Below are 12,635 nucleotides of genomic sequence, written 5' to 3' on the forward strand. Positions count from 1 at the left end.
TTTTTTTAGGGAATCTTTGAAATTGTAATTCAATTTCATGAAAATTTGGGGAATTTATTTGTACATTTTGGGAACTTGGGGGGAGGGGAGTCCTTTAAAACCTTAGGAATTGAATGGAAATGTCATGGATTTTTTTTAAAGATGCTTCTGGGTAATTATTTCTAAATGTGGGGGGAATGTAGTTGTAGATTATTGAGAATTTGATCACAAATCTTAGGGGGAATTTGCTTGAAAGTTTTTAATGATTTTTTTATGGTATCTTTTATGGTTTTTATGATATATGTTATTAAGAAATTTTGGGGTAAGTTTTATGGGATCCTTTAAAAATCTGGAGAACTTTCAAAGAAACTTTAGGTGATTTCTTTAAATTTTTTGAGAATTTGTTTTTTTCTGATATATAATCTCCATTAAAGTTCAAGTAATATCCTTAAATTGTTGAGAAGGAATTTATTTGTACATTTATAGAAATTTAAAGGTTCAATACCTCTAAAAATTTGGGAATTTTAATGGAAGTTTCAGGAAGTTTTTATGAATATCTTTGGGAATTTTCCATCATCAGAATGTTTTTTTGAGAATTTGATTAAATATTTTAGGGGGAATTTGCTTTGAAATTCTGAGCAAATTGCTTGAAAATTTTCCTGAATTTTATGGCTCATTGGGGGGCTTTTTAGGGGTGGGGGTATTTGGGCTTCATGATGAAGTTTCTCTAAAACATTTGATATTTTTAGAAATTTTGGTTACTTTTCATGGGATACTTTTACAACACGTTTCAGAATTTCCGCAAAGGTTTTTAAAATTTGTGTGGATTTTGTAAAGGGAAATTTCAAATACAGAATGTTAAGTTGAAATTTTGTTCATACTTGGTCTTAACAAGTCCTTATAGTCCATCATAAAATTGAGAAAAAATGACTCCATCCTACCTCTTTTAATGACTCAAACCATTTCTTACTGAGTGAAGACCCACCACAACTGATCATCTGGCTAACGCAGCTGAAACATGTGTTCAAAAATTAATCCAGTGCTTTATTTTCTGCAGAAATAGGAACTTCAGGAGATTTGTGGACATGGTTTTTGGTAAAAACTCATTGCTTTTCAATATTAAGGCTGAGCTTTTATCACAAATAAGTGAAGAAACTCAAAATGCATTCCAAACAAAAGCTCAGGTTTCAGGAGGATATGCACACTTAATTAGAGCTCAAAATGTTGAATGGACCACCAGTGCCATTTGAAACCCACTGTCTGTTGACACAATCAATCAATAAATGGAGTTTTTGTCAACCAGGTTTGTGTCCGTTGTTATTTTAGAAACAACAGGTTAGTGTGTTGCATGTGTAATGATTGTGTATTCTGATTAATGTTACCGCTGTATTGTACTGATTTAAACTGCAAACTCAAGAGAAGAATAAACTGTGCTGAAGCTGAAGCTTTAAATAAATAATTAATTTTAGGTGTCACTCAGTTAAGTGCATTTTAAAGATTTTTTTAGGTCTTTTAGCTTTTTTCTTTCAGTAGGACAGCGGACATAGGAGGAAGCCAGGGAACGAGAGAGGGGAATGACCCTCGAAAGGAGCCGCAGGTCGGATTCAAACCTTGTAGGACCCCCTTGGAAGACTAAAACCTCCACAAGGGATGCTACCAAGCTGTTGGCCTTCTGCACCTTGAGAGCAATGCTCATCGAAGCCATCAAAGTTTCTGCTCCTATGCATAAATGCGTTACACCCCGGTTTGATCCAACAGAAGTATATGAAGCAGTCCTCACTCATTCTATGTGTTGCACCGTGCATCAACATGCTGCAGCACTTTCACATGGATGATATATATCCTGATGTAGGATCACTTTGTCTCTACAGCATCAAAAACCTCCCTTCCATTTTTGGCTGTAAAAGACTCAGACATCTGCTGGGGCCTTCATGTGACACGTGCACTGACACAACTGAAACATGGCTGTTCATAAAGGGTCAGGGCCGACTGCGGGGCTCGTTTTCCTGAGGAGTCATCCTGAGTCACAGAGAGCACGACACAACCCTCCCCCGCTTACTTGCTGACTGGAATATTCAGAGCCTCCCCTAAAATATCAGGAGGCTCGGCTTCTCTCCACAAACGCACACTAAAGACTACAATCATTGGCTGTGTAACAGATTTATCAGCTGATTAATTCAAGGAAATAAATGAAGGTCAAACTCTATCAATTATTTCTCACAGCATGAAGCTCATTGTTACTAAATTTAATGACAATTTAATTAGAATTCAGTCTGAAGGCTCAATGGGATATCTCGGCAGCTTTCCTTACATTCTCATTCAATCTAAGATCAAACTATTCTAGCAGAAAATTACAATTTACTCACTCCAGAAATAGTTCAAAGCCCTTCCAAACTGTACTTTTAAAATACCCCCCCTCACTGCAGCAGAGGCATACTCTAAGTATGGGGAGAGAGATGTGTAAGGAGTAAAAGTGGGTGCATCTGATGGCCTCTAACAGTCTTAATCACCTGGTAATTACAAAGTGAGTGCATCACCCTCCTCCTCCTCTGCTCCTCTAAGGTCGTTTACAGGAACTGGCAACCAGAAAATACAGCGCTGAGTGTCACGCAGAGGGAATCCAGACTAGTTGGCAGGCATAAAGACGCTGTTTTTTTTCCCCACCGCACTCAGAGGATTAAGGCTGGCAGTGTGCTCACATCCACTAAACAAGATATAGACATAATACCTTGATATTTTCATGTTGCACAAAGTAAGTGAGGAGAGGCTGCAGCACCTCCAACATGTTCCTCAACTCATCCACAACACCTCCTGCACCAAACACTCACTTTTCTTTGAAAAACACTTGTTTTGAACTGCTAAACACCTGCACCTTAAACACAAGTGGGAATGTTTTATGTGTAAAAGCATAAATTTTACCTCGTACTGTACCGGCTTCACATTCTGAAGGGAAAAATTGGGAAAAACAGGATGCAAGTTACTGGAAATTATTCAAAAAAGCAGCACGTGAAGCATGTAATTGACTTAAATACAACCTGCAGACATTTCATTTGACAATTATGATAATTGAAAACGCCTGATTAAATCGCAGGTCATTAACATAAAAACATTTAAATAAAGCATTAAGGTGGGGAATTTAGAGCAAATCATATTCTGGTGCTGTTTAGAGATTAAGATTCTTATGGTTGAAATGGGGCAATTAAGGATTCAAAACCAGCATCTCTGGATGATGCTGCACTCTGCTCTGTCTGAGCATTCACTCTGAGGTTTTCTCCACAAGTTAGGACAAAATCAGCACTTTAAAGTGCATCTAAACATGTGAGCATGTTGAGTCTGGTGGGAAGAACACACAATAGAAGCATTTGTCTAATTTCTAATGAATTATCTAGTTATTCAACCATCTCTGCTGCTGGAGGGATTGTGGAGAGTCTGTGGTTGCTGTGATGCCATCGCCTCATTCTGCCTATCTGAAAAGAGGCGACAACAAATAACTAAATAATTCTGGATTTTACTATCAATATAACATTTACCTCCCTCTACCCCACAAAAATCCCTGACAGACTTTTAATAGAGACTTTCCTCCTAAAGGTGCTGCTAGTAGCTGACAAAAAAGGCTGTTTCAAAGTACTGATGTCAGAAAAACTTCCCGTCTGCTGGAGTTTTGTGAAGCATTGTTACATTAATACATCTTTTGGAGCAGATGACCTTTTCTACACAACTCCATAAAGAACTGGAAGAGAAACACATAAAATAGTGAATATTAGGGATGCACAATATAATGGGCACAGTACTGGCAGATTTTAGCTTAAAAGTAAATGATCAATATCAGCAGATGTAACAATTCCTGGCTATATTTACAACCAATATTTTGGCTATAAAACACAAGCAATTGTGTGCATAAGTTTTAGGCATTTAGGGCACTAAGGATTCATCACGGGGCCCAATGTGCCACAGTTTGAGGCTGGGGGGGCAAAGTTGAGCTCAACACACTCAACAGCATCTCTTTAGTCTCTTTGACCTTTGCACCGCCAGCAGATTTCAGGCTCTTGGGACACCCAGGGGCTCCTGGTAACCCTCCTACCCACCCGAGTGACACCCAATGCTGTGCTTACTCACATCCACCCCTTACTCCACCCTAAAGGTGTAGAATATGTTTTTGTTTTTCAACAAATTGTTTTCCCCTTGCAAGGACATCCAGATCACGACCTGGGTTGTTTCAACCCTCCTTCCCACCTGATGGTGCCCTTAGGGGGGCTTACTCGCCACATCTATACCTCAACTTTTGGTCCACACATGACTAAAAGTCCTGCACAGTACGGTATATGTGTTTAGGCAGTGAAACAAATCTTCAGTAAAAAAATACCGTACATACTTTTGTGCAACTACTTTTTATCCTTCATCAACAGTTTATTCCACAACCTCTCTTGTGTTTTCTTTTTTCTGTATGTAACTTCTTCTTGTTGTACTTTAAAATGCCTTAAAATAAGAAGATTGGGGGCGTGCAGATAGCCTAGCTGTCTACAGCGCGACCCATGTACGTGGGCGGTCCAGGTTCGAATCCGGTCTGTGGCCCTTTACCACAGCTCTATCCACTGTACCAATCTATTGAATAAAGGCCCAAAAGCAAATAAATAAGTAAGAAGATTGATAACATACATCCATCTAATTTCACTTATATTAAGCCACATTTACCTGGCCGATTAATTGATAGAGATATGCATATTATTTTACTGTAAAACACAAAAATTAGACCTTTATTGCTTGTATTAAGGTAAGATTTCTGCCAGTGGGGTTAAAAATTACTATTAGTGTTGTAATGAGATGCATTATTTAAATTAGTTACTTCATCTTATTACAAGATATTCAGAGAGTGAAATTAGATATTCTTATGCCCTTATTTTTGTGTAACAGATTTAAATATAATTTGGCTTTTCTTAGGTTCAAGTAGAGGGGGCCTCCTAAGAAAACGGTTGATAACCACTGTGTCAGACAATTGCGCTGAATATAGGATTTCTGTTTGTTTGTTTGCTTGTTTTGTTTTTTCTTAATTCCAGGAGAGTTTAATACATTTGGGCTGACAAAATTTATAGACTGCACAAGAAAAAGACTTCTGTGGCTCAATTTTTATCTATTTGGGTTTAAACATAATACAAATATTGCAGCATTTTGCTGAAAAATCTCAGCTTCCATAATCTCGTTTAAGGTATTTCACTTCCATAAAATGAAAACTTGTGTAAAATAATGCAAGAAAACCTTTAGATTAATTTTTCATACAAAAACTGTTCATGTTTTAACTAATGAATAGCTTAAAACTAAGTTTGGACTTACCATTAAATTACATTTTACATGCATCCCAGTCCTGAGTCTCAGTAACAGCTACTATTGGATACTGAAGTGGATTGTATTTCCAGCGATGGCAGTAGCCATGCTGAGAAAATCACAAACTTTGGGTCAACTTAGCATCAGTCAAATAGGAGGAGCTGAGCTCTACATTAAACCTCTTGTCAGAATCACAACACATTTCTGGCAGTCAGATTAGCTTTACTCTGTATTACAAGTAACTTTTATCCATCATAAATTCAAAATAAATGAGTTTAAAAAAGACATTAACCACTACAGTTTGTGTCTATAAAGACCTGGGGTCTTAGGCACAAACTGGAAATGTGCACATGTAGATAAGCCAACTATTTATGCATCTATATTCTACCTTAAACAGTCAATACAAACAGCAGTGAATCATGATGGTACCCAGAAAAAAATAAACATTCTCACAGCAGAACTGAGACGCTGGTGAATGAACTGTTAGTTTGCAATTGCAAGAGAGATCACAAACAAACTACCACCACACTGCTGCATTCATACCTCCTCCTGTCACGCCACCATTCATCATTATGAACAGGTAATGGCACCCCCCGCTGATTCCTTCACATAATATCAGATCTCTCCTCTACTAAATGATATTATTTTAAAGTTTGATAGGTGTACAAAAGCAAAAGTGTATATGTGACTTCTGGGGCTGCCACATGGTCTTGGCTTGCCCTCCGCCAGTCTTTCACATTTTTGTTTGGGTATGTTATGCTACTCCAGCTTGGCTCTGTCCCTAGTCTCATCAAGTTCTCACCTTATCAGCTCTTCATCAGGTAGAATGAGGAGCACCTGTGCTGTGATGAAACTGTGCAGACACTGGGAATGAATGGCTCCCATGTGTACTGAATAGCTGATTGAAAGAGAATCTGAAGAAGTGTCTTTTTCTGTTCCTGAAACCATGATGCTTCATGCAGCGTGTCCTTAAAAATCCCTGAAGAGATGCCAGCAGATGTTCTGCATCTCTAATGTAATAAACCTTTATTGATTAAACCACCAGGAGTATGTCTGCAGCTTTAAACTGTAAAATGAAAGAGCTAAAGAACACTTAAGTAGACTGAGTGTGTATTGATTTTCAATGCATTACTGGCCATTTAGACTTTTAGAGGCTTTTTTAAACTATTACACATGGTAAGCGCTGAGGTGTGCATCTGCTCCAAATGGATGACAATATTTATATGCTGTGAAAATTAACGACATTTCTTTATGATGTGAAATTATCTGGATGGATACCAGCAGGCCAATATCACATCCATACAGGAATCTACATCCTTAATGGTGTTGCACTGACTCAATGTAATAATTGTTATTAACTGTAATGAACTGTAGAAACTGTAGTATCTAGATTTGAATATGAATGGTTAAACAATGTCTTGGTGAAACCTAAACTTAGGACATATATTTCAATCAAGCATGATTATGGTACTGAATTTTATGTTAAAGCTAATCTAACAAGAAGTCAGAGATCTTTGGTTGCCCAGTTAAGAACATGAATCCTTCCTCTGGCTCTCAAAGTTGGCAGGTTTAAAAACATCCCTGAGGAGCAGAGACTGTGTGAACTATGTGATTTAGGTGACGTCAAGAATGAATCTCATTTTCTTGAATCTCTCATAACCTTCTTGGCAGAGGTAATAATAGTCATTATAGTAAAATAAAAAAGGAAAAATAAAATTTTAAAAAATAAGAGAAAAGGGGAACAAAAAGGAGAAGGAAATTTCTATTTGGGATTCATAACATGTTCTTTAACTGGCTGAATTGTTCACACCTGTGTTCTTAAATTGAAGAATCCCAGGTGCCCCTAATTAGCATATAGAGAAACAGCATTTTCATGCCCATATAAGGTCGTGGAAGGGCCATATGGAGTGAGAGGAAAAGACACATGATATCAGTGGAGTTCAAGTTAAATAAACCATTAAACAATTGCAACACTTTGATAGTTCTCGGTAAACTTAGCACAAAAAGTAAGGACATTTGTGTTTGGCACATTATTTCTTTGTTGTAACATTGCTTAAATCTTATTCCTTTGGAAAGCCTGTTTATTTTCCTTTTAAATGGTGCCACATTTGTAAGGAACATGCATTTGTGGGATGAGCAGCAGAGCTGAGTATGTAGGTTGCGCCCATGAAAAATTTGCCAAATCTTCTCTGCTTCTCTTCTCTTCTCTATTCTGCCATTGACTCTTGTTTGGTGTTTGGTGGATTGGATGATTGAAGTTTGAAGAAACAAGACATATTGGTAATTTAGAGTGCTGATGAGTGCAAAATCAAACATTTGATCCTGTTACATCAGCACTCAAATGTTCATAGTGGTGCTCTGGAGTGTTCTTAGATTTTTTTCTCAGCTAAGAACAAATCAGAGAGAAGAAAACTTTGGTAAATATCTTCTTTAAAACTGAGTTAGAGGGTTTTAAGAACAAATGTCTTCTGAAGACTGGTTGGTGAATGAGGCCCCAGGTGTGCCCACAGAATTGACTGGGCCCCTGAGAAACCCAGAGAATGGGCCCAATGTGGTTGTGATTTATTGATATCAATGAGCTTGTAGCATCAGTAGCATTGGTTTTAGCATCTTGGCTAACAGTTTCTTCATTCTGGAGCTGAAAAGTGTCGAGCTATTACTGGGATCTGATGCTCAAATTTTTAATAATGACACCTTTAACCCCTATTTATCACTTTTTCTGCCCATTTTTGACACATTTTTTTCCACATTAAACCCACTTTTGCCTCTTGTAATCAAGTTTTTCCCATTTACACAACTTCTAACATTTTCTTGCTACTTTTAACAGTTTTCACTACCTTAGCCAAACATTTTTGCCACTATTAACCCATTTGTTACTTTTAAACCGCTTTTCATCATTTTTACATCAATTTTTCTCTTTTTCTGCCTTTCACAACCTATATTTGCTGCTTTTATCCCATTATTTGTGTCTTTTGACCAATTTTTGCTACTTTGTATCAATTTTTGCCACTCTTTAACCACTTTTCACCAAACAGTTCCAGCAATTTTTGCCACCTTTAAACCATTTTGCCTTTTTTAAAAATTATTTAATTATTTTTTCCTTAATGTTATTTCAATTCCTTCTACTTTCTTCTGTGGTGTCGTGCATTTGTGCACATCATCGCTTAGCTTTGATGCAAACATTTCCAAAAAGAGGTCATTCTGTTTGAAGAAAGGGGGGTTTACATTTTGAAAATGTAATATTATACAACAGCATAAAAACTCTCCCTTTATCCCCCCTTAAGGGTGGCCTTGTGAGGCCCTGTGTGTTTTTGTGTGTTATTTCAAGACCTGTAGTTTAAAGAATGCATCTATTATTTGTGGTAAAATCAAATATTTCTTTGGTACTTCTGTTTCTAAAACCAACGAACTGTCACCACAAGAGGAAAAGATCCATTCTAGTAAAGTAGAGACTTGGTTTTCTTTACAAAAAAAAAAAAAAAGATTTCAGAAATATCAGCAAAAATCCAATACCCTGCATCCATTTTTTTTAATTGTCTGAAACCTCCACTGCAGGGGGTAGGTGTCTATGAAGGGAGTAAAAGCAAAAATCATGAAATGAGTTACTCTTGATCGTATAAAGAAAGCGGGATGATATTTTTGTAAAAAAAAAAAAAAAAAAACACTACTCACACTGTGCACGAGACAAGACCAACCAAGTGTTAGCCTACTGCTTTGTCCACATGGGGGCTCCAAAGTAAACACATACAGAAAGTTCCTCACAGGAGCTTTAAGTACATTTTTAACATCTTAAGCCAAATGAAATTGACAGAAAATAGCTGATTTCAGGTATTTTTCTGATAATATATATAATGCAACTTTGCATCTTTTACTGAAGTAAAGAACACTTTCATCAACACTGTGGCTTTTTCATGTTTTAAAGCCTTCATTGGGTAGTTATCTGTTATGTCATGTTTTCATCATGTCCTTTTATACGTCAATACATCTCTTCTCTCAATATTGATCGCCTGCTTTGTAAGTTTTGCCCTTTAAATATTAAAAAGACAAATTTAGGCTCCTTTTCCTTGGCTGGACTCTTTCCGGATCACTTGGGAAGCACTAATGCCAGGTTTTTGGTTTTATATACTCTATTGGATGTGTCATTAATCAACATCCCAGCCAGCTTAGAGGCTATGTGACATTTCTCCGACTTTTCTGGGACGTCCTCTGATCATTAAATAAACATCCATGCACTATTTATCACTCATATCTGCCAAGTCAGGAGATTTTCTGGTCTCAGTGTCTCCGTCTGTGTAGAACACGCTGTGTATTTTAAACAAGAAGAGGACAGGAGCACATTGGTCATGATACGAGCTGAAGTGATGGGGCATTTCCTCGCTGCCACACAGAATCTGCTCCTCATCGCTCTCCCTCGCAGGGGTCCATCTTCCCCTCCTCCCATATTGTTACAAGTTCCTCCTCCAAGAGTGGAGTAATAGTCTTTGGAGGGAGATGAAGTAACAAGGTGGGGTATAGGATGGACTATCTCAGGGGACTAATTTCACCTATAGGAAATATTTATCACTCTGTAGAAGGCAGGAATGGGAAATGCCAAAAATGCACTTACAGGAGGAAGAAATGGAGGGCAAACGGAGGCAGATACGCTCCAACTGGCAGCTCACCAAAGAATAAATTCTGAATAAATACATTGCATCCATACGTTAAATAGAAAGCACTAAGCTCTTTGTGCTGGCAACATCCCAATCCATCACAATGCCTTTACATATAGTGAGCATTTTCAGGGGAGAAACTCATTTCAGTGGCTCACATTTGAAGCATTGCTTCGCTGGCGTTGACAAATGCTCCGCAAAGAAAGCAATGTGGCACATTTCAAAGGCAGCCGGCACAATGAGAGGGTTTCTCATCACGGTGAAAAATGCCCGGCACAGGTTAAACGCTGCGAGCTGGAGGAGGGTTTCCTTTTGATATAATGACCTCAGAAATGATGAGATAATCACAGAATCAGGGAAATGCATGTGTGTAGATATGCTTGCCACATGAATAGCATTGTTTGTATGAGAGGTGGCAGGCTTTCAGAGCTGAAGCATCATGGGTAAAGGAAGCAGCATTAAATAACTGACAGAATCATGCATCTTAAGCATGGATTTGACATTTTATAAAGCATAATCAGGCTGCTATTTATCTCTAAAACTGCAATCATGTTGTTGTCTTTTATTAGCACTTAAAGAAATAAAGGCACATTCCCTCTTTTAAATACACACTTCACAGCTTACATCCTCCTTTTTTAAAAAAAAAATGATTCAGGCTTTTTAAGCTCTTTTCAACAAAATCACCAATTTAAACCCTCAAACTAAAAGCTGCATGTTTGCAAAGCCTTACAGCTCTTGTCAAATGTATTCAGAGTTAATTGCTCTCAAGAGTTTACCAATAAAGTTACTACAAAGTCAGAACGCGCCCCCACTGATCAGAGCAGCTCCTACAGGATTTAACCAGATCCTGGAGAGGAGATTCCCTGCACCACCCCCCTACTCCCCCTCCTCCTTGCTGAAATGGTTAAAAATTATGAGGAAAATGCAGCTTTACTGTAAAATAAGCAGTTTAAAGCTATAGCTGTGTGTGATTGGAGGCTGATGGACGGGAATATTGGGTGCAAATTAGCAGCTTATGTCAATTAGACGCACCGGATGCTTCCCTTCCCAAAAGCGTGTTTGCACAGTGAAGTTGCTCTCTTGTTGCTTACAGCTTGGCCTTTACCAACATGATGGAAAATAATGATTACTAAATAAATAGAAATAAAATTAGTTGGAAACTGGCATGAAATTCAGCTTGTACGTTCAAGTGTCTGTGCGTTATGGTGCCAAATGGCGCGTCCATGGGCCGCGATGTTCACTCTCATCCAAGCTTTAAATCAGACACATACCCAAGAAAAATGGAGATAAATGTAATTTCTTCACAGTGCTTTAGGAGGGAAATGTTCTTACCGCTCTGCGAGTCTGTGAAGATGCTTTAAGATGGAAGATGATGCTGTGTTCCGGGAGGGGAAGGTCGTGCTGGACTTGGTCAGCCCAAACTTGAATCCCGCCGTTGAGGATCAGCTCCAATAACCAGCCAGCCGCGTGCTTGGCTGATGTGTTTGGATGTGTATTATTTTATCTCATAGCATCACTACGAGATGTGGAAACTGTCTCTGTCCATGTCAGCCTCGCCGCTCTGGAGAAACGTCGATCAAACTATGTGGTCTGCTGCGTAAAACCGGTGCCAAAATTCCTGCGGGCCCGTTCCGTTACAGCGATGCTAGACAATAGTCTGGTCATTTTGGCACGAGCTGAAGCTCCTCCGCTGCCTCCGACACCAACATCGACTGATCACCTCCAAATCCTGACAGCTAGTTTGGTCATATCTCTGTGCGTGGCTCGGGGAATCTGCTGCTAAATATGTCAGACGCTCACATGTGCCAGTTGTCTCCGGTATTGTCTCTCGGATCCCTCATCCTCCTCCTCTTCTTCGCAGGAGGAGTGAGCAGCGGAGATCTGTTGATCAGTGGGGGTCCTCCTCCACGCAGCCGGGGTCGTGCTCTCGTATTTATCAGCACCGGGATTCTCCGCCGTGTAGTCTGACACCAGGGCTCGTTGAGTGACAGCTGGATTCCCTGAAAGCTCGGCGACCCGTCTTTAGCAGGGAAGCTCTGGAGCTGGGAGCCGCGCGCACGCGTCACTGACAGTGCGCGCGCACGGTAGGTCACACATCGCAGATCCACAAACATCTGGAAAGGAGAAAAGACGATTTTAACCAAACATTGACTTTGAATGTGTAGATAATACTGTGCTTCCTCTTAAAGCCATCACTGCATCTATATTTTTTAAGCCCGCTTCATCTGGTCATTACGGTAAAAGAAACAATGGGATTTTAATGGTCAATGTTAAAAGAGCTGCGTTTAGTATTCGCTTAATTTCTCCTTTTTTAATAGGAAGTAATCTGCTGAACTCCCAGTTAGCAATTTACCATTTCATGGGAACATTCAGCTGCTATAATAGTAAACAGGCGTTTATGGAGGCAAAACGGGCAATTTGGAGCCCTCTGCACCTAAAAATAACCCCCAGAAAACAGGACAAAAACAAAGAAAGAAATGAATGTAAATCATTTTATAAGCTAAAAACGCAGTCAACAGCCAGTAAAATGAGTTGAAGGAAACCAGGTGACAACGTTGTTCTGATTTGTATGGAAGCCCAAAGAGAAAATGCATCATTTGATTTTATCTATCTTTCATTTAATAATTTATTTGTTCTATAAATACGGAACTATGTTGCATTTGTGTGAGGAATGCAAATAGCTATTGA

At 38.8% G+C, this 12,635-nt stretch overlaps 1 protein-coding gene across 1 annotated transcript in view; it reads right to left on the reverse strand.

The window, feature by feature from the left end:
• Window positions 1–11,979, reverse strand: part of gjc1 (gap junction protein gamma 1) — a 63,347-nt gene extending 51,368 nt beyond the window's left edge. The window contains exon 1 of the mRNA XM_041777917.1: window positions 11,280–11,979. The gene's annotated coding sequence lies outside the window, so the exon portion shown is untranslated. The remainder of the gene's footprint in view (window positions 1–11,279) is intronic.
• Between the last annotated feature and the right edge of the window lie 656 nt (window positions 11,980–12,635).

The sequence above is a fragment of the Cheilinus undulatus genome, linkage group 21 (genome assembly GCF_018320785.1).
Source record: "Cheilinus undulatus linkage group 21, ASM1832078v1, whole genome shotgun sequence".
Classification (NCBI taxonomy): Eukaryota; Metazoa; Chordata; class Actinopteri; order Labriformes; family Labridae; genus Cheilinus; species Cheilinus undulatus.